At 37.6% G+C, this 22,857-nt stretch overlaps 1 protein-coding gene across 1 annotated transcript in view; it reads left to right on the top strand.

Annotated features, from left to right (window-relative positions):
* The window catches only part of Zfpm2 (zinc finger protein, FOG family member 2), a 439,361-nt gene that overhangs the window by 70,649 nt on the left and 345,855 nt on the right, over positions 1-22,857 (top strand). The window lies entirely within an intron of this gene.

The following is a 22,857-nucleotide window of genomic DNA, read 5'->3' as shown; positions in this document are numbered from 1 at the left end:
GTTTATTTTTGTTTTTTTGTGCGTGGAATAAAGGTTTATCTTTAGTATGTCCATGTGTCCTCTCTAATTAGAAACCCCTTTCTTATATTCTTGTAAATAAGTAAGGGATAATTTAATTCTCAGAGTATTTAAACACTAACACTGGAGATGGCAGGGTAAACATTTTGTCTAATCCCTTTGAACCACAGACGATGTGGAACCTTACCACCTAGTGAGCAAAGACAAAGGCTCTGGAACTTCAGGGAGACTTCAAGTGTGTTCATTTCCTCCTTTTAGGTTTGTTATATTTTATTTCAAGACGTCATCAAATAAGTATGCTTCTCCCATAGTGATCTAACTTGCGCTCACCCTCTCCCACAATGGGGTTCTGGTTAACATCTTCCCTAAGCGCCCTATGATTATTTTAGACATAATGCACCAACAGACTTGGCATGGTGATACTGTCCCAGCCATTATGCAAGTTTTTCGCATATGGGAGCACACATGATTGAAATGACTAAGCGCTATCACCCTGGTTTTACAGAAGAGAAATGGGCTTTCAAGACTCCTGAGGCAGACACAAGTCAGACAGCTCATCAGGGAAACAGCTAAGGTTTAAACACAGGAATAACCTCTCATTAGAGCTGCTGAGATTCAGGTTTTGAAGTGTCTCATTGATTTTTGAGCTTCATACCTTCAAGTATCGAAGCTAATGATTTTCACAATTACATTTCCATTACTGACATACATTTTTGATATTTTGCCATTATCCTAATTCACCGTATTTCTTCATTTTATTATGGCTTCTTGGCTCATGCTTACCTCTATTTCTCAGAACTATTGTGTGTAAGGTAATGCGAGACTGTGATAGGAAAACAAAGAATGAGAGAATGAAAGAGAGGAGCGGAACACTGCTGTGTTGCTGTGATTTTCCGTAGATTTGGGTGTGTGTGCAAGCCTGGGCTGCAGGAATACTTTCTCGGTTGTGCTTATTGAAGAGTTTTTCTAGGCAGCTTGACAAGAATGTCCTTGTTTTACATTTGGTGGAGTGTGAGTACCCTCCATTTTCTGGCCCAGTAGGAGTGAAGACTGTACCTATTCAGTCCTTGAAGCGGGAAAGAGTTAGATCCCTATGACTAACATATTCCTTTAGAGAGATTTCCATGTTGCCTTTCTGAGTATGGAAATGAAGAGCTGACTCAGGCTCTTTGAAGGCACAAACATTGGAATGGAAATAAGAGCCTTCTTAGATAAAAGAAGAGAGGAATGAGGATTGGGTCAGACATGACAAAAAGAGACTTAGGATTTGGGGAGGGCACACACACACCTTCGGTCACCGTGAATCCTTTGTTTGCTCCTGTGCTGTCTTTCAAGGACAATAAGGAATTTCCTGACAAAATTCACTAATGTTGGGACCAGCTCTAGTGACCTAACAAATACATAAATGTTGCCTCCTTACAAAATAAAACTCGCATAAACCAATCATTGTGTTACGGCAGCTGTAGGATGTTGGGCACATTCATGTCTTACGGAAAGTGTCCTTGTATCCTGTCTAACATAATGTGTGTTAGTATTGTTATACAACTTTAAACATTGCCAGTAATATTATAATGAGGTGATTTTCGATTGAAATTCTGTTTGGATATAAATGTTGTTGTTAACCATTTACAACTTAAGAAATAACTTTGCCTAATATTTTTTGTTTTGAGCTGTGAACAAGCCATCCTAACCAATTACTCAGACCACCAATTGACATATCCACCCCATTTTTGTAATTTTTTTCTTTTCCTCCTCCAAACCCTTGTTCTGCTCCTTCATATCATATCTCCTATCTGTAAGTGCCATCTATGTAGCACCCATCAATCATAAGTATTGATGTCATTGACTAGATAAGTAGCAAGTTTGTTAATAGGGAGGAGAACCCTATTTGTAGGATTCAGTATATCCCATTTCATAAACGATATCCTTTAACTAACATGGCTTTATTTATGAAGTACTCTTTGAACACTAAAAATAAAGTAACTATCCCCTTAGGAGCAAATAGTTTTACCACAATGCTTATATTGACCACTGGCAAAAGTCTTTTATTGTTGTTTTTCAGGGCATTTGTTCATTGTTACTATCAATTCTATAACATATATATATATATATATATATATATATATATATATATATATATATATATGGTATATGATCATACACTTGATTTTTGGAGTTGTTCTTTCATGTTTCAAGCTGTCTTTTAAAATGCTGGTGTTGAACAATGCTGCTGTAGGAATTTTACCCTTCTAAGTCTTTGAAATATCCAGCCATGCCTTCTGAAACTGCAATTTGAGTCCTCCTGAGCTAAGATTTCCTCAAATGTCACATTTTATTGCTTTTCTGTAGTTTGCTGTGGCATTCACAGACTAATACCTGTGACATATCAACACAAGAAGCTATAAGCTTAGGAATTCTCTTTTCTCATGGAAGAGGCGGTTCCATTGCCTACTCTTGACTACATGATGTCTGCTGCTAAGTTCAACGGAACAGAAGAGAATGTGAGAGTGCATTCCTCTGCCAGGGACAAACCAAGTGGTTCTGTTCACCATGGCAACTCGGAGACGAGACGAGAAAGGCAACCAGGCCCATCACATCCTCACAGGGCAAACATAGGTTCAGTTAACCTATAAGGGACACATCACAAATGAGAAAGCCAAAAATAAGCACAAAACAAATTCTGCATTTTCTGTTTCTTAAAATTTGACAACCAGAAGAGCATATGAAGCCAAACACAGCAAAAATATAGGCCACAACATCCATCCATGCACTTCAAATGTTCATGAACTATATAGTAGGACTTTCATTTAAGGAGAATAATTGGCCTCTGCTGTGGCACACATGGTTCTTTAGCTTTTTTTTAATGGGAAATAAGTGCTAATTACATGAGGACAGTGTGGTTTTTCCTTTATTTAATATGTTTTGAACATTTCTGTCATGGGCTTTTTTCTAAAAAAAAGCTTTCTCAAAAATTGCCTTGCACTCATGACTAGGGTTTATAGCTTTTGAAACCAGTGATAGTGTTTATATGGTTTCTCAAACCTCTCCATGAGAGCAAACGCTCTGATAAACTTTGCCCAATACAGATCTGTCTTCCCCTGAGTATTTCTTGGAAGAGGAAGACTGAAGTTGAATTCATAATGACTGATTTGAACAATTTTGATGCTTTGGCAAGATACTGTGAGATTGCCCTAATCGTTCTGTTCCATGACTGGCCTTCCATGGTGACTAGGTGAATCAACTGTTAGTGTTGTTTACTAAATATTGTTATAGAAACACCAAACTTACCAACCCATTTGTCATTGTTCTGGTCACCTTGACACAAGCATAGACATCCCTGGAAGAGGGAAAAATAATGAGGAATGCCTCCATCCGTTCTGCCTGTGAGTGCGTCTTTGGGGGACCTTTTCTTGATTTCGGATTGATGTGGAGGTCTAGCCCACTGTGGGTGCTACCATCCCCGGGCGGGATGTAGGTAGCTGAGCAAGCCAGGGGAAGCGGTGCCGCATTGCTCCGTGTTGTTTGCTTTGGTACCTGCCTGACTTCACTTGATGATGGACCATACCCTGTAAGCCAGACAAACCCCTTCCTTTGTTAACTTGCTTTTGGTCAGTGTTTTATCACAGCTACAGAGGAAGAAAACTAGAACACCATTTTACCTTAAAAATGATTGCTGTCTTTCCATTTTCTATATAAACTCAAAACATAAAAGAAGTAATAAGAAGCCTGCCTAGAAGATTATTGTCATTATTATTTTACAGATAAGTAAAAAGGATGCCAGAAATTAAAGGGGCCCATTATGGTTAGTAAAATATTTCTGGTAGAGCCACTGTGAATGAATAACAGACATTTGTTGACACATAGTTATAAACAGGTTTCCTGAATCTCTATAAATACATTCAAATATGTCATTTCTTTTTCTCAAAAGCTTTTTATTATACAATGTTTTTCACTTTTTATAGATTTACCAAAAATAATTTAATTAATTAATTGATTAATTAATTAAAATGACACAAATTAGAGTTCAGCTGAGAGAGCTACTTGAGATTAGCAAGCTGGTATGCTTGCCGGGTGAAAACCAGAGGGCCTTGCATTAGGCACTCAGTTTGGTGATGGAGTCAGTTTGGTGATGTCCCAAGGGGGCTCTTTAGAGAGTTGGGGGTAGATCTGATGTGTGCGTGGAAGAAGAGAAAACAAAGCAAACGAGCCAATCCTATAGGACTTCTCTCTGTTGGGCAGGAGGACACTGCACATGTAAGGGTTCCCTTGCTGTCCTCCCAAGCTCTAACCTTCATTCCTTTATTTCTTGTGCACAGTACACACCACAGACCACAACGGCGACTCCTAATGACACAGGTAGTTATCTAACAAATCGCAAGTGGTTCCACGGTTTGACCAATCTCCCAATACTGGGTTCTTAGTTTTGCTTTTGATATTTTGTTGTATAGAAATCATAAATATTTAGGCTTATGGTCATTTAGTATTTATATTTTCTGTAGTTTTGTGTCTATTTATTGCTCTGCATTTCTTTTGTTATGTTTAAATATCATTTCCTACCCACAAGCTCAACTAATAACCCATTTTGCTTCTCATGTTTACTTTTGTGTTAATTCCTGAGAGACAATTTGAAATTTATTTTTTAAATAATGCTTGAGATAAGACCCTGGATTGATTTTTCTTCCTAAATTGCTAACTGATGATTTCAACTTCCTCGGTTAATTAATCCTTCTCTCTTAGCAAGTTACTTATTGTTAGTTGAGGTCTCCTGCTTACTGTCCTATCATGGATCACCAGCTGTGTCCACTGTTGTGATTTTTATCGTGTTTGGAATATGTGAACTTCCTATATAGATCACTCAGACCATTTTATTTAAAACTATTATCCTGAGAATCGAGGATGCTGTGTGGACTTATTGCAGCCTGGTAGTCATCAGTCACAAATGGATATTTAAATTTAAATTAATTAAAATTAAATACAATTGCAATTCTGTTTTTCATCTCATTAGGCTTTTTATCAAATGTCAGAATAGCCACACAGGTTTGGCCACCCTGTCTCACAGAGCAGAGTTCCAGAACATCTTCCTATCACAGGACTTACTAGCCATCTCTAGAGAGCTCGCTGTCTCCAAATTCCTAAAAATCCCGCAAGGAACTTTATAATCAAAAAATACGACACATTCACTTTGCAAATTACTTGACATCCTTATGACAGTTAATTTCTACTTCTGAAAAAGTGTTGTATGCAGACATGCCAACACAGCATCTCCTTTAGTCATATGTGAGCTCTGATTTTTAACGCGTGTGTGTGTGCATGCATGTGTGTGTGCTTGTAAACGTGCATTTCTGTGTTTGTGTGTGTGTGTGGGTGTGTAATAATCCTAAGGTTTTGCTTTTTGAAGTCATTAAATATTGATGAAAGCACCAAATCCTAGCCACTAGACCAGGGATTTAACAAATATTTAATACGTTCTTAATAATTTCTTCAACCAGCTTTAAGTTAAAGCACTGTAATCAATTTTTATAGATATAATGTCACTTAAAGGAAATCTTCCTTTCATTGTATGATTTCAAGCTCAGTTGCATAAGGCTTTTTTTAAAATAATAATTCTGCTTTACTCTCTTTTTCTCTGAACACTATATTTACTAATTTCACTGTGTTCTCTGTCCAATGCCAGAAATTTTCAGCTGGTAAAGGAAGGATCAGATCTCATATATCCCCAAATCCACAGTTTTCATGGGGTTCCAGATCTGCCGCTCTGAGAGCCACTTTATCTAAGTAGAGGGCTTGGTGCCTTGGGTGCCCTTCCAGCTCAGTTAATCAGTAGGCTGCAGGGCATCTTATTTCTCTCACTCCTGAGTCCCCAGTGGTCATTCTACAGCCTCTCCCCAGTGCTCTGAACTCAGAACACCAGAAGAAGCTAAAATTGGATCCCCAAACTACCAAAACCAGAAAGTGTGTTAGGGAGAAAAATTCCAAGTTATTTAAAGTTATATATAATTTTTAATTAAACCATGTTGTTGTTATATTTTCTCTTTAAAGATGGCTGAGCCTTTTAATTGCTAATCTGTGGCCAGTGTTTATAAATATTTTATGAATTCCTATAAGGATTTATTTTTTCATTTATAAGAAACAGAATGGAACATACCATTTAGTTTACAGAGATCAAGTTTTTCCTTATTTCTTTTCTCACTGTGGCTCATGATAATGACTTGTTAGCATTAGCCAGGCAATAATATCGCTACTGATTTTTATATTTAAGATACTAAACTTTCATTTGCTTATTTTTAAGTAAAGTTATTATTTGACACTAATATTATTTGCATTGTTATGTTTCATTTTCCTTCTTTTTTGTTGAGTGATAACTCCTTACCCATTTAGGAACAGCTACATCATTTGAAATATTTATCTGATGAGAGGTTAGTTAACTTTTGTTTTTTATTTCAATCTTAAACTTTCATTGTTTCCGCAAAGTTGTATTCTTTTTTGTTTATTTTTCAAAGGTTCAACATTAATTTTGACTTTAAATTTTTGCTTCTGTGAATATGTGTCTGTGTGTGTGAGTGTGAGTATGGGGGGGTAGGTGAGTGAGGGGGTACATGGGTGTGGAAGTCAGAGGACAGAGCTCATATCTATTGGCCAGTGAAGCCCAGGGATTTGCTTTTTCCACCTCCCCGGAGCACCAATGAGGAGATTGTAAGTGTCACACACACACCCAGCCCTCTTCTCTCTTCCCCTCTTTCTCTCCCTTTCTCTCAGGTTCACTCTGTATCCTTGGCTGTCCTGGAACTCACATTGTGGATCAGGAATGCCTCAGATGCAGAGATTCAACCTGCCTCTGCCTCCGGAGTACCAGGATTAAAAGTGTGCACACCGTCGACCTGGGCTGGCATCTTTAACTTGGGTTTGGAGAGTTGAACACAGGTGCTCACCCTTGTGCGAGCCCTAACCCTCCAGCCCATGATGACCCTGAGCTCTTGATGTGCTTCCTCTTCCTGCTAAGTACTGCAGATACAAGCATGCACCACCACGCCTAGTGCGTACCTTTTCCCTGTCAGGGGGAACAAAAAAGGTTCATATTCCATCTGAAGTTATCCATTCTGTTACTCTAATCCATGTTTATTAACCATGTCCAAAATGAAATGATCCCCCTGTATTTATTGGCCAATATTCTGTTACTTTAATTCTAGTAGCATTTAGACCTGACTTTTAGAATCCCTCTTTGGGTTTAACAAGGTTCGGTGTTCCCTGAAAAGTACTCTCTGAGAAAAGCTGTGCTTCCCACGGTGGTTAATAATTTATCTCTGATGCTGGCAGATCGTCTTTTGATCCTGTGAGAAAATGGCATCTTACAATGTAGTTTCCCGGTATGTTTCAATCAGCATTACATACACATCTTATAGTTAACTGAATATAATAGTCTGTCTCTATATTACTGTAGCTTTCACTTTGGGTTTTCTTTGTAGTCATATATTTTGGTATTTTGGGGAAAAGAAAGATAGACTTAATGGTACAAAAAATTCTACACTCTTGCCGGGTGGTGGTGGCGCACGCCTTTAATCCCAGCACTCAGGAGGCAGAGCCAGGCGGATCTCTGTGAGTTCAAGGCCAGCCTGGACTACCAAGTGAGTTCCAGGAAAGGCGCAAAGCTACACAGAGAAACCCTGTCTCGAAAAACAAACAAAACAAAACAAAAAAATTCTATACTCTTACTGTTTGAAAATAAAACATACATAAAGTTAGTATTGATTTGGTTGTTTTCAGTCATCTAAGGTATAGGGAGTTTTTACATCTAAAAGTTATATATATATATATATATATATATATATATATATATATATATTACATATACACACATATATAGTATACATATACATAACATATTTTATAGTGTACATGATTACACATTGCCTTGGTTTACTTAAGTTTATTATTTGTAGCTTGCAGCTGCTCCACTCTCCCCCTAGATCTTGCCATCTCACTTTTAATGTTTTTGTTATTCTCTGCATTTCATGCTATTTCCCACAGCTTGTCATCAGCCTCACTAATTCAATTTTTCTGCATCATCAACTTTCTCTCTGTAATAAAATGATGTTTATTGTCATACTTTTACTTGGTTGTTGTAATTTTTATCATGTCTTTTTCTTATTACATTCTTAGCTTATTTGAAAAAATACCTTTAAGAATCTTCCCCAAAAACAAGAATCTGAGTTTTTAAAATATTGCTGTATTTTATAAAATAAATATTTTGAAGATTGAAGGGCAAGGACATTGTTCATACTATGTTCTAACTTCTCCTTCTATTTCCAGACTTTAAACCACTAGGTAGTAGCAGAATATATTTTTTTACCGTACTGAAATGTCATAGACATTTGCCATGCTGTAAGCAGAGCATTTGAGGACTTCAGGGTCCCTCTCTTTCTTCCTGCTCTGTCCTGGCTGCTGGTGCCTCCTGTCTGAGGCAGGAATGCCATAGTCCTGGGATTGCTAGGTCGCTTGTCCAGGATGCTCCTAGGACAGACAGTGCTGACTGGCTCTCCCTTCTCAGTAAAAGCTGGTGATCTCCTTGGCTTTGCAGAAACCAAAATTTGCAATCTCAAGAAAGTTATTCATTTTAAGGGAGCTTTGTAATTATTAGTAAATGGGGACTTGGCTGTAGGCCTAGATTCTACCCCAAATCGCAGAAACTAAGGCAGTCTGCAGCAGAGATCTTAGTGATGAAATCTACTGAAGGGTGGTGAGCAGGCTCCTGCCAGACTGAGACAGTCTCCTCTGTTTCCAGGGAAGTAGTATTGCTTCACCCAGTTTGTGGGCGTTGAAAGGAGTAGATCTGTGTCGTCACTCACTCAAATGACAGTTCCAGAAGTGCACTTCTACTAAAGAAAACAGGTTTGGTTTTGTTCAGTCAGGGTCTCACTATGTAGCCAGGGCTGGCCTAGAATCTGCATACTTCTTTCTCGCCTCTGGAATGCTGGAGTTACTGATGTATGCCACCATGCCTGGCTCCCAGCCCTGTGTTTTATTAGCTATAGAATTTTAGAAAGTTCATTATCCAGTTTTTTCCTCTTTATTCTAATGCTTCTTAATTTTAATGGTTGAGTTGGTGATTGCCACAATAGTCAATTAAAAAGTCTATTCCTCAATGATCCTAGATATACAAAATGTTATTCTGTAGGAAGGATTGCTTTTTAAAACCTTATCACAATATCGTCTGAATCTGGATTTTCACTGGTTGATATTTTTCATGTACACAGTATTTAAGTCATTTCCCCAAACTTTGTACAATTCTGCTCACTTTGAATTGTGCTAAATGTAAACAAACCATATCTAACCAGGAGGTTGAGTGATCCTCTCTCTGTATTTTGCAATCCCTCCCCACTGCATGCATGCACACATGTATCTCAGTTCATTTTGTGTTTACACACTGACTCTCTCCCAGACTTTCTGAAAGCTTCAGATGCTCTATGGAGTCTAGGCAGACTTCTTGAGAACACTTAGCGTCCTCACCGCCAGCATTTAGAAGAGCAGGTGTACTGCGTCCACTGTCTCCTGCAGCTCCCACTCCAACTTACTCTAGTTGGCCTCACACTTTAAAAATTAAAATAAAAACCCAAACAACCAAACCACCTAGGTAATGCTTTCCACAACCTAAATGTTATGCTGCTTCCTTTGTGTCCCAAGGAACTCCAAAGAGCTGGGGAAGAAGAATTCCCATACAATTTCCCCTTGAACTTCTCCACATGGTGCACACAAAGTTCTGAAGTTCAAGGTCACACTGAGACTGTGTGTGTGTCTGTTATGGATCAGAAGCTAACCTCACAGAAAATGATGTTACAGAAGTAATAAGTCATATTTTTTATCAGTGGATACACAACCTCCTACAGTAGGGCAGGATGTGCTCCACAAACAAAGATTAAAATCTATGGAAACAAAATGACCTTGGGAATTTACAAGAAAGGAATGGCTACTTTTCCTGTTCTCTCTCGATGTTGTAGAACTCAGTCTGTTTCATCCTCCATCCCAACAGGTTCAGATGGCTGACTCTGTGCCTTGACAAGTATCCTGGTCTAGAGTAACCTGGAACATAGAACAAAGTACTTGTTCCTGGCTGCTGTCACCGAATTGCTTAAGCTTGGGGATGGGTCTTAAAAGGCCACATTTACATCAGACCTTCAGCAGGAACTTAATATAAACCAAAGTTGATGTCATTAGTAGAAGACTATAGATAAACCTGGAGCCAACATCAACAATAGGAGACCCACCCCTAGGTACCAGACTGTCCCTGTAAGAACTTCTACAAACGTTTCCCATGTACCCTTGATAGCTGATCGAATATCAGAGTGACTCCAAGGCAGAAGCCTGGAGCAGGGAAGATGATGTAGTGTGAAGTGGTCCTGAGTGAGAGGAGGCATACTTTTTTTGCAATCAGAAAGCATGAGCTCACATCTACAGAGGGGATCAAATTGGAAGGCTTAGCTAACAGTGAACGGCAACCACTACTTTATTTTTTTACTTTTGCATTTGCAACTAGGGTTCGCTTGCTTATAATTTTAAAAACCCAGAGTAAAATAACCTTAAATATATAAAGTTAGAGAGTACAGGCTGAAGAAATGGCTTGCTAAACAATGACAGGAAAATAATATCTGAGCTAGGAAGAGATTAGCACCACGTAAAGCACACCAATGCATTTGGCCCTGTAGAACTCACACCACTCTGACTCTAGGTAGGAAAAACATAATGTGAAAACTAATAGCTAAAGCAAAACAAACAACCTGAAAACACAGCAACGTCTGTTAGCAGCACCCTTCTATTTGAAAACAGGAAAATGCTAATTCTCTATGATTCAAGTTAGGAGTTAATGTATTCCCAAGGCTTAGAAACCATGTTAAGAACAATGTGAGTCAAATGTTCTTGGGGCACAGAGTCCCCTGAACTTGTTGCTAATATGATATGTATTAATGCCCACTGAATCTAACATTCTCTGGGATGTTTTAACTTGACGAAGGGATGTGATTTCATTGGTTTAAGTGAGAAAAGGCGATTGAGTTTGGGGAGCTGCTAATGAGAACTTCCCTCGTCTTTTTTACGTAGGTGTTATGAAATCATGGAAAGTGGAACTTGACAACTTACCGCCTTCAGTAGACCATTGTAAACACATTGTTTACCCCTGCAGATTGGGAGAGAAGATGGCTCTGTTTAACTATGATACCCAGTTTTCCTTCCACACACGATGTCTAATGTATGCTTTAGTCAGAAGTGAGTGGGGAAGGGTTGCAGGGAGGCTGAACAGGGTTTATGACACAGACACCGGAGTGCCTGGAGCCACCAGTGGAGCGTTCATTTATGAGAGCTTGCCACCTTTGACTCACCCTATAACTCCTGCCTGTAAAGGTACTGGCTTTATTCTGCAGGAGGCTTTGTTGCAAAGGCAAGGGATATTTTCTTTTTTAAGAGCGTCCTTAGATGCTTCCTCCAGGGTGCATCTGCTCGATGTTGTGGGTGGGCTGCCTTGGTTATCCCTGTGCTCTCCATGCCCTTCCAGGTCTCCAGAGAGCAGGGGCTCCTCTTGAAAATACAGCTTCTCCGAGTGCCCGGTGTCTTCAGACACCCTTTAATGTGCTGGCATAAAGTAAACGTCATTCTGTGATAGGTTTTATGGACAAGTGCTTTCTGGGCCCCTTGAGATGTGTTCACATACTGAATCCAAGTACCTTTATGACCATTAATGACAACACACACAAAGCTTTGTTCTAAAGTGTCCTGCTGATGTGTGTCCCAGGGCAGGTTACAATTACAGCAGATTGAACATGTGGAATTTCTGTTTTATTTTATTTTACCTTTACTTGCACACCCTCTGTTACCTTGTTAAGCTCTCCCAACTGGAGGTTTGGTGAAGGTTTTATTATTTTTTTTGTAGTACTCCAAAAATGAAAGAAATGTACCAGGAGGGAAATTTGGAAAATAATACTTAGACTTGTGAAACTCGGCAGTTAACTTAAAACCTTTCTACTCTGGTCAGTACATGGGATCTACAGCAATGTTTTGTTTTGTGTGAGGGATATTTCCCCCCCATCTCTATTTGCAGGACAGTACAGGTTTAGAAAGAACATCCATCATTATTTTCCATGTCGAATGCAAGCAGGGCTACCTTGGCAGCTTTCCAGGCTTGGGAAGCCACCTCACTTGTGAAAAGTGGAAGCCAGTTCTGTCTTTGCCCTCACCTTGAACTTTTGGTCCAGGGTGATAGCGCTATGACATGCAGTTTGGTGAGCTGCATGGTTGGGTTTCCACTGCAGGCCGGCCATGACACTGTGCTGCAAAGTCCCACTTGATTTGTGCTGTGGCCTGATTACGATAAGGGCTTGCAGTGATGGATGATGAGCAGAAGAAAGGGAGTATGATCTGGCCAGGACTCCTTGCTGCCCAGGTCCTCTTTTTTTGGCTGGTCAGCACTGCCTGTTGGGGCAGAAGATTCCTCACATCCTCACATCTTCCAAAATGCTAGGTCTGCACAGCAGAAGGTCGAGAATGCATTGGCTTTAAGAAGATCTTGTTCTATGAGACCCAAGCAACAGAGTGTAATGTTGAAATCTGAGAGGCTGCTGTTACCCCTTTGCCCTCTGAGCCAGACATGTGAGCAGAGATGGGAAGTGGCATAGGAGTCTTCTCTAAAATGGTGTCATCTTTCACTGCTCACATTCTCCAGTACTCCCGAAGTAGATGGAGAAATAACACGAGAAGTTAGCCTGAAGTGGCTACCGTCTCCTCCACACCCTCCTAGAATTAGTTCTTCAGATGTTATTTGGACACTTGCTGGACTCTGTACTGAGAGAATGAAGCAACAGCAGTACATCATTAAACCAGTTCTGCTCATTGGCTGCATACGCAATGTTGAGCAGTTCCGCTGGAGAGAGGTCTGAGTTCGATCCTCAGCTGTGGTGGTAAAAATGTACAGCTGAGGCTGGAGCAGGAGCCTGTAACAACCTAAGTGATTATATTGCTTATTACAAATGATATTGATAATACAATCTGTGCTGTTTCATAATAACTCCATTTCTATTCCAGCCCAGTTCTCAAATTTGAACATCCATCAGGGTTACCATATGACTTGTTAAACCAGACTTAAGGTCATACTCCTGAAGGTTCTGGGACCAGGAGATAAGGGGTGGAGTTTGACAATCAGTTTGAACCTGTTGCAAGTTTCTAGATGATGCTAATGCTACTGGCGTGCTGGTTTCACTTTGAGAGCCAAGGTTTGCCCCATCAGTTACATATTCAGCCAAAACTAGGCATCATTTTGAGCACATATTAATAATTTATTAATTCTGCCAGAAGGTTCAATTAGTTCTAATTACACAGGTGAATAATTGCTTGAACAAGGCAGGGTCAGAAGGTGTTATTAAAAGATGAGAAGTGGGTTACATTCAGATTTTATTGATCAAGAAGCAGAACAAAAAATTAAGAAGAAAAACAGTTATATATTGACTGTATATCATATTCTTGATGTAAATATTTTCATTTATTTTTTTCTAACTCTGTGTCTTCCCAAAACACTCTTCAATGAGTTGCTGTTTTCTTTTTTATGTTCTGAATACACCCATATTGCTTCTTAAGAGATTAAATCCATGGTAGATCTTTTGTGTAATATTTTTTTGAAATTATAATATAATTACATCATTTCCTCCTTCCCTCTCCTCCCACCAACCCCTCTCATGAACCATGAAATCCTTTTTCTCTTTCAAATTTATGGCCCCTTTAGTTATTATCACACACACACACACACACACACACACACACACACACACACTCCTAAATACATATATTCAACTTTCTTACTCTATATAGTATGATTATTATGCTTTGGGGCAGATCTCTTTAAAGGTCATCCTTAATTCATGTTGGCATAATAAAGTGTTTAATGAAGTAGATAACCAATGCACCCTGTTTATATAGCCATATTTTTGTCATTTATATTAAAAAATCAACTTGTACATTATCATTGATTTACCCTACTAAGAAAGAGGATATAACTCTAATCTGGTATCAAAGACCATGTGCCTCTATTTTTCTCGTGTGTCTTTACTTGCAAAATGATTTTTAAAACTCACTTCTACTTTTACTGATTTATCTTTGTGGTAAAACCATGCAGGGCATAACCCCCTGGTACTATTTTACAAATGCATTTGTTTTGGTTGTTATAAAAGAATAGTAGATGTATTTTGCTGGTAACTCAAAATTCTTAAAGAATATATGTATGTGCTTTCCTTTAGAGGTTTATAAAATTACAAATTTTGACTAATCCATGTGTAAATATTTATAAGATGTAGGTATACAAAAGGTTTTGTGGAATTGTTCAATTCTTTCATCCTCTGACCCATAAGTTAACAATCTAATGCACTGCATTCCATGTCATGGTAACATCTGAAGTTTCATGGAGGCGTCTCTGACTTAAAAAAAAAATCCCATCATTCCAGAGTTCACATATCAGGCTGAGAGAGGGATAACAAGGAAAAGACAATAGATTACATCCTGTCAAGTAGAATAATTAATTCCAACATTATTCATAATAATAATAATATGAATACGTACTCAGACTTATGTATGTGTGAGTGTGCAGGTAAAGATCTAATATAAGGCATTTATACTCATTTTCTACATCTCCAGTGCTAAGACTTCACAATTTGGTTTTCAATTGTATTACAATTAAATTCAACTGAGAAATCATTAGTTGAATGATCATTTGAGGCATACAGACACAATGCAGAGTTCCAAACCTGCTGCTTCCAGTTGAAAATGTGGATAGGGTAGAAGTATAACAGAGAAGATAAGAAAATGCTCAAATGCCCATAATTTAGTATATTGTATAAGAACCTCTTTTTGTTCTGTTCTATTCAAGCTCACACCTTGTGTGCATACGTTTGTCTTCTGAATGGAAGTTATTAACTCCCTTTAGGGCGGGGTCTTCTCATTCTGTACATTGCTGTGATCCTGGGACCTAATACAATACCTGCCATTTCCAGCACTCTAAACACTATTAATGAAATGAATAAAGAGTGTTGAGTACATGCCTGAAAGTCTCGTGAGGAGAACTATGTTATGTGCAATGCTTTCTGTATTTTGTACTTACTGCCACGGTGGGACTGTAAACATTAAATGACAACTTCGGGAAGAGGGTGTAACTCGGAGTAGAGCGCTTGCTAAGCCTGCTTCAGACCCTTGATTCCAGCCCCAGAAACACATGCATGCGCACACCACAAATACACACTACACACATGCCTACACCACACACTACACACACACCACACCACACACACACATACACACACACAAATACACACCATAAACTTACACTTACACATACCACACACACAAACAAAACACACCTACACATACCGCACACACACAAACACACCACACATACACACCACACCACACACAAAAATACACACCATACACACACCATAAATACACCACATACACACACACACACACACACACACACACACACACACACACACACATTACCCCACACCATACACACCATACCATATACATGGAAAAAAAACTCTGAAAACCCCAAATCCCCTCAAACCAAGCAACTTTGTTATAGTATGTTACTATAATTATCCTGCTTTTAATTGTTATTATTTATTTTTGAAATGAGGTCTTTTTTTTAAAGCCCAGGCTAACCTTGAATTCCCCATCCACCTTCTAAGTGTTAAAATAACAACATGCCATGACACCAAGCTTATTTATTGTCGTTAATATCTTATGCAGTTTATCTTATATGTTTAAAATGTTTACAAAGTTAATTATGTAGAGTTTAACATAGGTGTGTACATTTGGATAGACGTATAGATATAGATATACATATAGATAGACAGAGGGAGAGAGAGAGAGAGAGAGAGAGAGAGAGAGAGAGAGAGAGAGAGAGAAAGAGAGAGAGAGAGAACAGTTTGATACCATGGCTTAGGGATCCACCAAGGATCTTGAAATGTATCTCCTGCATAGAAGGGAGGGAACTGATCATTTTAGTAAAAATAAGGTATCATATGTTTTTTAAATACATTTACCATCTTCCATAAATTGGGAATCACTTTAAGGGGCTCTGGACTGAGACCTGATTACAAAATATTTGAATCTCAATGCCGTTCTTGTCACTAACTTACTGGGTCAGTGCACAAGGCATTTACTAATAAAGTGAATTTCCTTGATGCCCGATTTATTCCCGGGAGTAAATTAGTCATTAAGGACTCTAGTTCACATGTTGTCTCTATTTCTTCTGTAACTATTTCCCTTGCAATATCAGTTGAATCTACTACACAAGATGAATGTTGTGTGCAAAGTTTGGGTATATTCTAAGAAAAAAAAATGTCCATTACTATTTTTTTCAGTTAGTTTGCATGTTCCAAAAGCAAGCATTTGAGGGAAATGGCATGTAACAATTTGAGTTGTTTGGGGATTTAGATATAAAATTGTTAGTACCACCTTCCATAAAAAGTAAGCACAGATTTTATTGCACAATCTTACTCCATTTTATTTAAGAAATTCCTCCAAAGAAACAATTTAAATAAGAACTGACCCTTTTCCCCTTCATTTCCAATGCTGTGTGGTCAAATGGAAAGTTCCATGAGAAATTCTCTAATATCTTTTGTGCATTAACATTTCAAATCTCAATTTAAATATCCACAGATCTCATTTTTAATAAACTTAACAAAACTCAGGTAATTTCCTTTAACTTTTTTGATTGAAGGACAGCAGTGGGTACAGATATATTTTTTGAAAAGATGTACAGCTATGAGCAAAGCCCCAAATCAATTATATATAAGAAATAACACATGGAAAGAAATTAATGAAAAAAGAAGAATTTCAACTATATGATTCTCTGGTCTGCTACCTGCAGGCAACAAATGTAAATGGGAGGAAAAAAAATCAACATTCTTTTGGTAGATAAGGAGAAAAATTAATAAAACCGTTTCTTTCCTACCAGATCCCCTGATGCCACTATTGTTGGAAGTGGGTGACTGCAGAAACAGATGGTTCTCCCCAAGTACTATATATTTTAGACTACAGAAATAAGGTTTGATTCTTGCTGTTAAGCTCAATTACATGAGTTAGTATGAATCTGCACTGTCCAAAGAGCATTCCTCTTCCCTGTCCCTTCTCATTAAACGGCTCTGTGGGATATGCATGAGACAAATGTAATAGGGACCGAGTGAGAAGTATTTTGCAATGTGCCCACAGGATAATGGTGATTCATACGAATGTCTGAATATAACAGCTGAAAACTCCGAGATGAGCTACTGAGGGCCACAAAATACATCCACGACTAAGAAAGAAAAAAACAAAACAAAACACCTGCTTTAAAAAGAGGAGCACCTTTTTCAGAGATTCAAGTTTTTATAATTGAAGGCTTTTCCCCTTCAACATCTAACTGAACTACTAAGTTATCATATATACATATACATATATATATATATAAACTGTTTCTCATAAAAAGGCTTTATATTTTGTGTATTATGAATATTACCTTGAAATTAACAAAGAAACTCAAGGTAAGATACAGGTAATTTGATACCAAGACAGTTAATATAAATCCCCTAGTTCATTTAATCACATAGAGAAAAATGTAAAATAGCTTAAAAACTTGTGTATTTACAGCATAAATGTGAGTCTAAATTTGTACCTTTTAAAAAATATGTTTATAAATTTAAAAAGTAACATCACTAGGCAAATGTAGTTCAGTTGTAATGTGGTAATTCAAGCAGGGTATATATGTTGCTTACATTGTGATTTTTGGAGGTCCCTATTGATGTGCCTGTGTGTGTGTACCTGTGTGTGTGTACCTGTGTGTGTGTGCCTCTGTGTGTGTGTATGTGTGTGTGTATGCCTGTGTGCATGTGTGTGTGCCTATGTATGTGTGCATGCTTGTGCATACACACTCATGAATTTTCTTATTCCTTTGTCTGAATACATCTGTTACAGAGGAATTATGAAAGGGACACGACACAGAAGTAAGAGATTTGGACAGAGCCTCACCGTTTTCATTTTCTTAATTTATTAACCTTTTTGAAAATTATATTCCATTAGTGTAGATACCTTGTTCTGTGTGTGCACAAGTAACAAAGTTTGTGATGAAGTTTTAAGTTTTAACTGTTTATCTGATACTAGTACAAAGAGTGAAAAGCAGACTACATTAAAAAAGAAAAACCAAACCAATCAACCAAACAAAAACCACTGGAATGAAAAGGTCTGGAAATATTTGTGTGTATTTTCAGGGAAAACCTCAACGACTAGAATTTCTGAGCACACTGTGATGGATTATTGTAATTATTAGAAATGATAATATTTTAATGTGACTTTCTTCCCACCTGTCAGTTGTAATCAAGGCTGCCTAGAATTCGGAAACAATCTCATTTTACTAGGTGGCTAGCCTTGTGCAGCCTGTAGAATGCTTAGAATATTAATGTGTGGAAGAGATTGAATGTCCTCTATAGTTTTCCTTTGACAGTGTTCTGTTTTAATCAAAATCCATGCAAAATCAAACCAAGATAATATATAATAAATTAATGCCAATGGCTGTTTAAGAGGAAAGCTTTCGTATAGAGGATATTGCATTCGAACCATAGAACTTGGCATTTCTTTCTCCCTGCTCCATACATGACACTGTACGTTAATTTCTGCAGAACTGAATTTTTTTTGTTGATGCCCCTTATTCTGAAACACTGTGAATTATCTAAACAAAGACCATTCTGGCATTTTCCTTAGGGTTGCCGTGTGTATAGTAGATTGCCGAGATAGAAGTTACAGAGCAAAACAATGGATGTAAAGACACATGTGTTGGATTTTGATATTTACTTGCTGATCACTGCTTTCTTACAATTCCTTGTGTTCTTGCCAATTTTAATCTTTCTGTATTTCGCATGTCATTTATATGTTACCTTCAAGTTTTCTTTGTCTACTTCTATCTCTAACTTCAGTTGCTATAGATGTGTTTGGGGGATTTATTTAGCCCCTTGAAATTATGGCGACCTTTTCTCAAAAATTCCTTTACCCAGGGGATTAACTATACCCTACCGGCTGCATAGCCACATATGAATGATCTGTTATTTTACATTTCACTCAGTGATCATGTTTCCGTGGTATAGAACAGAATGACTTAATCTTTAACATCTCATGTGTGCCTTTACAACTTTGGGTCATTCAAATCATCACCACATGTCAAATTCTAGGATAAGCACACACACTAGTCTGGGCTTTGCATGCAGCTGAGGCCCTGGGCTGCTCAGTACCATTGAGTTCTGTGAATCTTGTGAATATTTTGGACCTTTCTTTTTCTTTTATTTCTGGAACACAAAGGTAGCTATGGCCAATTCAAATGGGCCCTGAGCACACAACTGTTTCTCTGCCCTAAAAGCAGAACACATACTTTGCACCCAGGACTGCTCGTTTATTCTCTGTGACAATTAAGAGCATGGCGGACTTCCCTTTAGTTTGTAGTCACAGTTTTCGACAGATAGCTAATTTTTAGTATTTTAAAATCAGGTAAATGTTGATGTTTATAAACACCAAGACTATTAATTCTGGCAAGAGTGTTTGAATATCTATAAATCAGACACAATTGAAGAACTGAAATTCAAATTTCCTCACACTTGCCTGCCAAGTGGCCTCAATCAGAAGTAATTTTCTCCATGAGGGCACATGGAGCTTGGTTGTGAGCCTTTTCTGAGGAGATATTATTTGTGTCAAATTACGTGTGGTGATTTTCCTGAAGTGGACTCGGTGCCCACTAATCCATACCCAGGAGGTCTCTCTATTCTTTCCTTCATTGGTGCTATTAATTATACTTGGGTTTCAAGTGTCTCTTATTTACCCTTTTAAAATGTTGGTTTATGGCCACCAATTATCTGCACTGTTTCCTGTTAAAGAAATAGTACGAAGAGGAGAGTGAGATCCCATCTTAAAACACAAATACTATGCATTTTAAGAGAAACCTCTTTCTCAGCATCTGGCTCAATGGTTCAAGAAGTGGCCAGTGATTTCACATTTGAAAGTACAGTACATTATATAAAGCTGCATTTACTTTGGGGGGAATGCAAATGGACTATTGAATCATCTTCCTGCATCTCATTCTAAATATTGGCACTGAGTTCTCACACCTTTTGAACAAATGAGTCCAAAAACCTTTACCATATTTAGGTTTTGAACATAAATGCTCCTTTTCAGTTACATGCTTGGCCTCACAAAGGTACCTAAAAACATATTTTTAACTCTCAGATATGCAATAGAATTATCAATTATAAGTTTTTCATAAACCTAGAAATGAAAGTGAAATGTACGTTTCAAATCTATACATCTATTCAAGATCAACAGGACATTAACTGAGTTGAGGTTTGCTAAGTAGAAATCAGTGTTGCAGGGTTTTGTTTTCTTCCATACGATCATAGGAGCAAGATTTTAATACAACTCTCAAAATTTATTTTAATGTATTACTGGAGCCAATTTTCTATTCTGTGTTTTAATTATTCAGTAACATTATCTTTAATAAAAGATCTGGCAAAATTTTTATCACATCTGTTTCAATTTTAAAAAGGAAAGTATATAATGTTAATTTTATTTTTATAATATGCATGCATGTTCTCTAGGTATGAAGGATTTTGTGCTTTCCATATTTTATACATGAACTATTCAAATATTTATTATATTATTGGAAGTTATTTCTGTAAGCAAAATTCAGAATATATATTTTCAAAGAAAAATATGACCCCTAAAGGACTATATAATGTCATTTCTGTTGTAACTGATATTAAATCAGTTACTTTACAAATTGATCCAGTATGGATTATATAGAAAATGAAGATGAGCAGTCAGATATTTTATTTTTGGTGTCCACAAAAAGATCTCCTGATTTTTATGGAAGGGGGAACACATACTTTGGTTGACTTCTAGCAGTTGGAAGAGCGAGACACCTGGTTGTAAAGCTAACTTATTAAACGCCTATGAAAATAATTGTAGAATGTGGCCTAACCACTTCCTAACACCTTCACGTTACAAATTACTTGTATTTTAGAGTTTTGTTTCTGAAAGAAAATGTTTATAACTACTGTACACTGGTTTGCATGGAAATGCACGGTGTTAAAGAGAGGGTGTTCAAAATGCCACACTTTGCAAATGAACAACTTCACTTAGTGGTCTGTGACATTGCTCTGTTAGCTGAGTGGCTTTCCTGACTATAAAACCGAAAGGACACTGTCTGCACAATAGACCGTGTAAGAAAGCTCTCTGCAACTGCTACATCAAACACAAATGAGACCTTTTTTTAACGTATTTCCTTTTCACCAAACATTACATTAAATACTTTAGAAAAATAAAAATAAGGAAATGTCATCCACTAGCGTCTTCACTACATAAGTCATTGGGAAATGTACTAATAAACGTAACAAACCCATATGAGGGGAGAGATATCTTGCTATTATTTTATATGTGGCCTGCAGGCCTTGTTATTTGACATAACTGTTCTAAAATGATAAATGTTAGACTTGAAATTGTCAATAACAGATTAAAACTAATATGAGATCTATGAATTTATTTAGTTTTGACTCTTCAATTTTAAGTGCGACAATTGCCAGGATATTAAAAATAAACACTTGTTGTTGAGGTATATAAAGGAACAATTTTGCAAAGGACAAACAATCCCTAAAGGAAGAATGTTGCTTGGGTATTCCTTAATTTAAATGCATGAAGTTAATTCTGTCCATGCAAATGTATCTTGTCAATTCAGTCCTGAGGAAACTCACTTGGGTGACAGTCCCACACATACCACTGGATGTAGGCATGTTGGCTTACACAGATATAAAAACAATAGTATTGGAGCATTTAAAATGATAAGATTTCTCTTTGACCCTAAATTTAATTTTTCTACTACATTTGGAGAGAGAGAGAGAGAGAGAGAGAGAGAGAGAGAGAGAGAGAGAAAGAGAGAGAGAGAGAGCAAGAAGGAGAGAGAGAGACAGAGGCGAAAACTTAATTCTGCAAGTATTTATCCTGTCAAGACCGGTGACAGAGTGACAATTAGTACAGATTACCATAATTGTGCTCTGTGGATGAAAATGCTATATTACTTCTTTTGGAGTAAATGCAGGCTTCTACTTAGTAAAGCGAGTCGGAGACGTTATTTCTTTAACAGCATGGTGTTCCCATGTCATCCACTTCAGAGCCTCTGCAGAACTGCAGCCCTCCCTTCTTTTTCAGTAGAATAGGTCCATTAATGTAGTGCACCTCACTCCCTTTCTTTCCGAGGGAGTTGTATTTCTATTACTGAAAAAGTATCACATAAATACAAATTACATTTTTTCATTAGGAAACTACTTTTCATTTGAGAAAAAATTCAATTAATTGTGAATAGGGTTATGCTTTCACCAGGGAGAGAAATATGTAATTTTTCTTTAAGCCTCAAACACATGTAATGAAATCTTTTCTTGGAATCCACTCTTAAGATGGATTTTTAAAAGTATAGACATTATTAAAATCTCAGTTCAATTAAAATGCATTCAGTTACTGTAAATCTTTATTAAAATCGCAGGTAAAATTGTCCAAATGTGTAAGGGAGAGCCGTGCTTCTTTACCACGCAGTGAATTCTAACAAATGAACAGACCATGCACAGGTTTGAGCTTCAAGACAGAATACCCTGAAGGCTTGGTGCAGGGGTTGGGGAGGGGGAACGGAGACCGTAGTTACATCCTGTCATCACAGGCACCAGCTTTCTTTGCCTTCTTAACGAAGGCAGTGTTTCTTCTTCTTTTTTTTTTTTTTACCCTACTTTTACAATTTTACTTATTTTG

The sequence above is a fragment of the Peromyscus eremicus genome, chromosome 20 (assembly GCF_949786415.1).
Source record: "Peromyscus eremicus chromosome 20, PerEre_H2_v1, whole genome shotgun sequence".
Classification (NCBI taxonomy): domain Eukaryota; kingdom Metazoa; phylum Chordata; class Mammalia; order Rodentia; family Cricetidae; genus Peromyscus; species Peromyscus eremicus.
The sequence above is the reverse complement of the archived record's forward strand: the minus strand, read 5'-3'. Positions and strand labels throughout refer to the sequence as shown.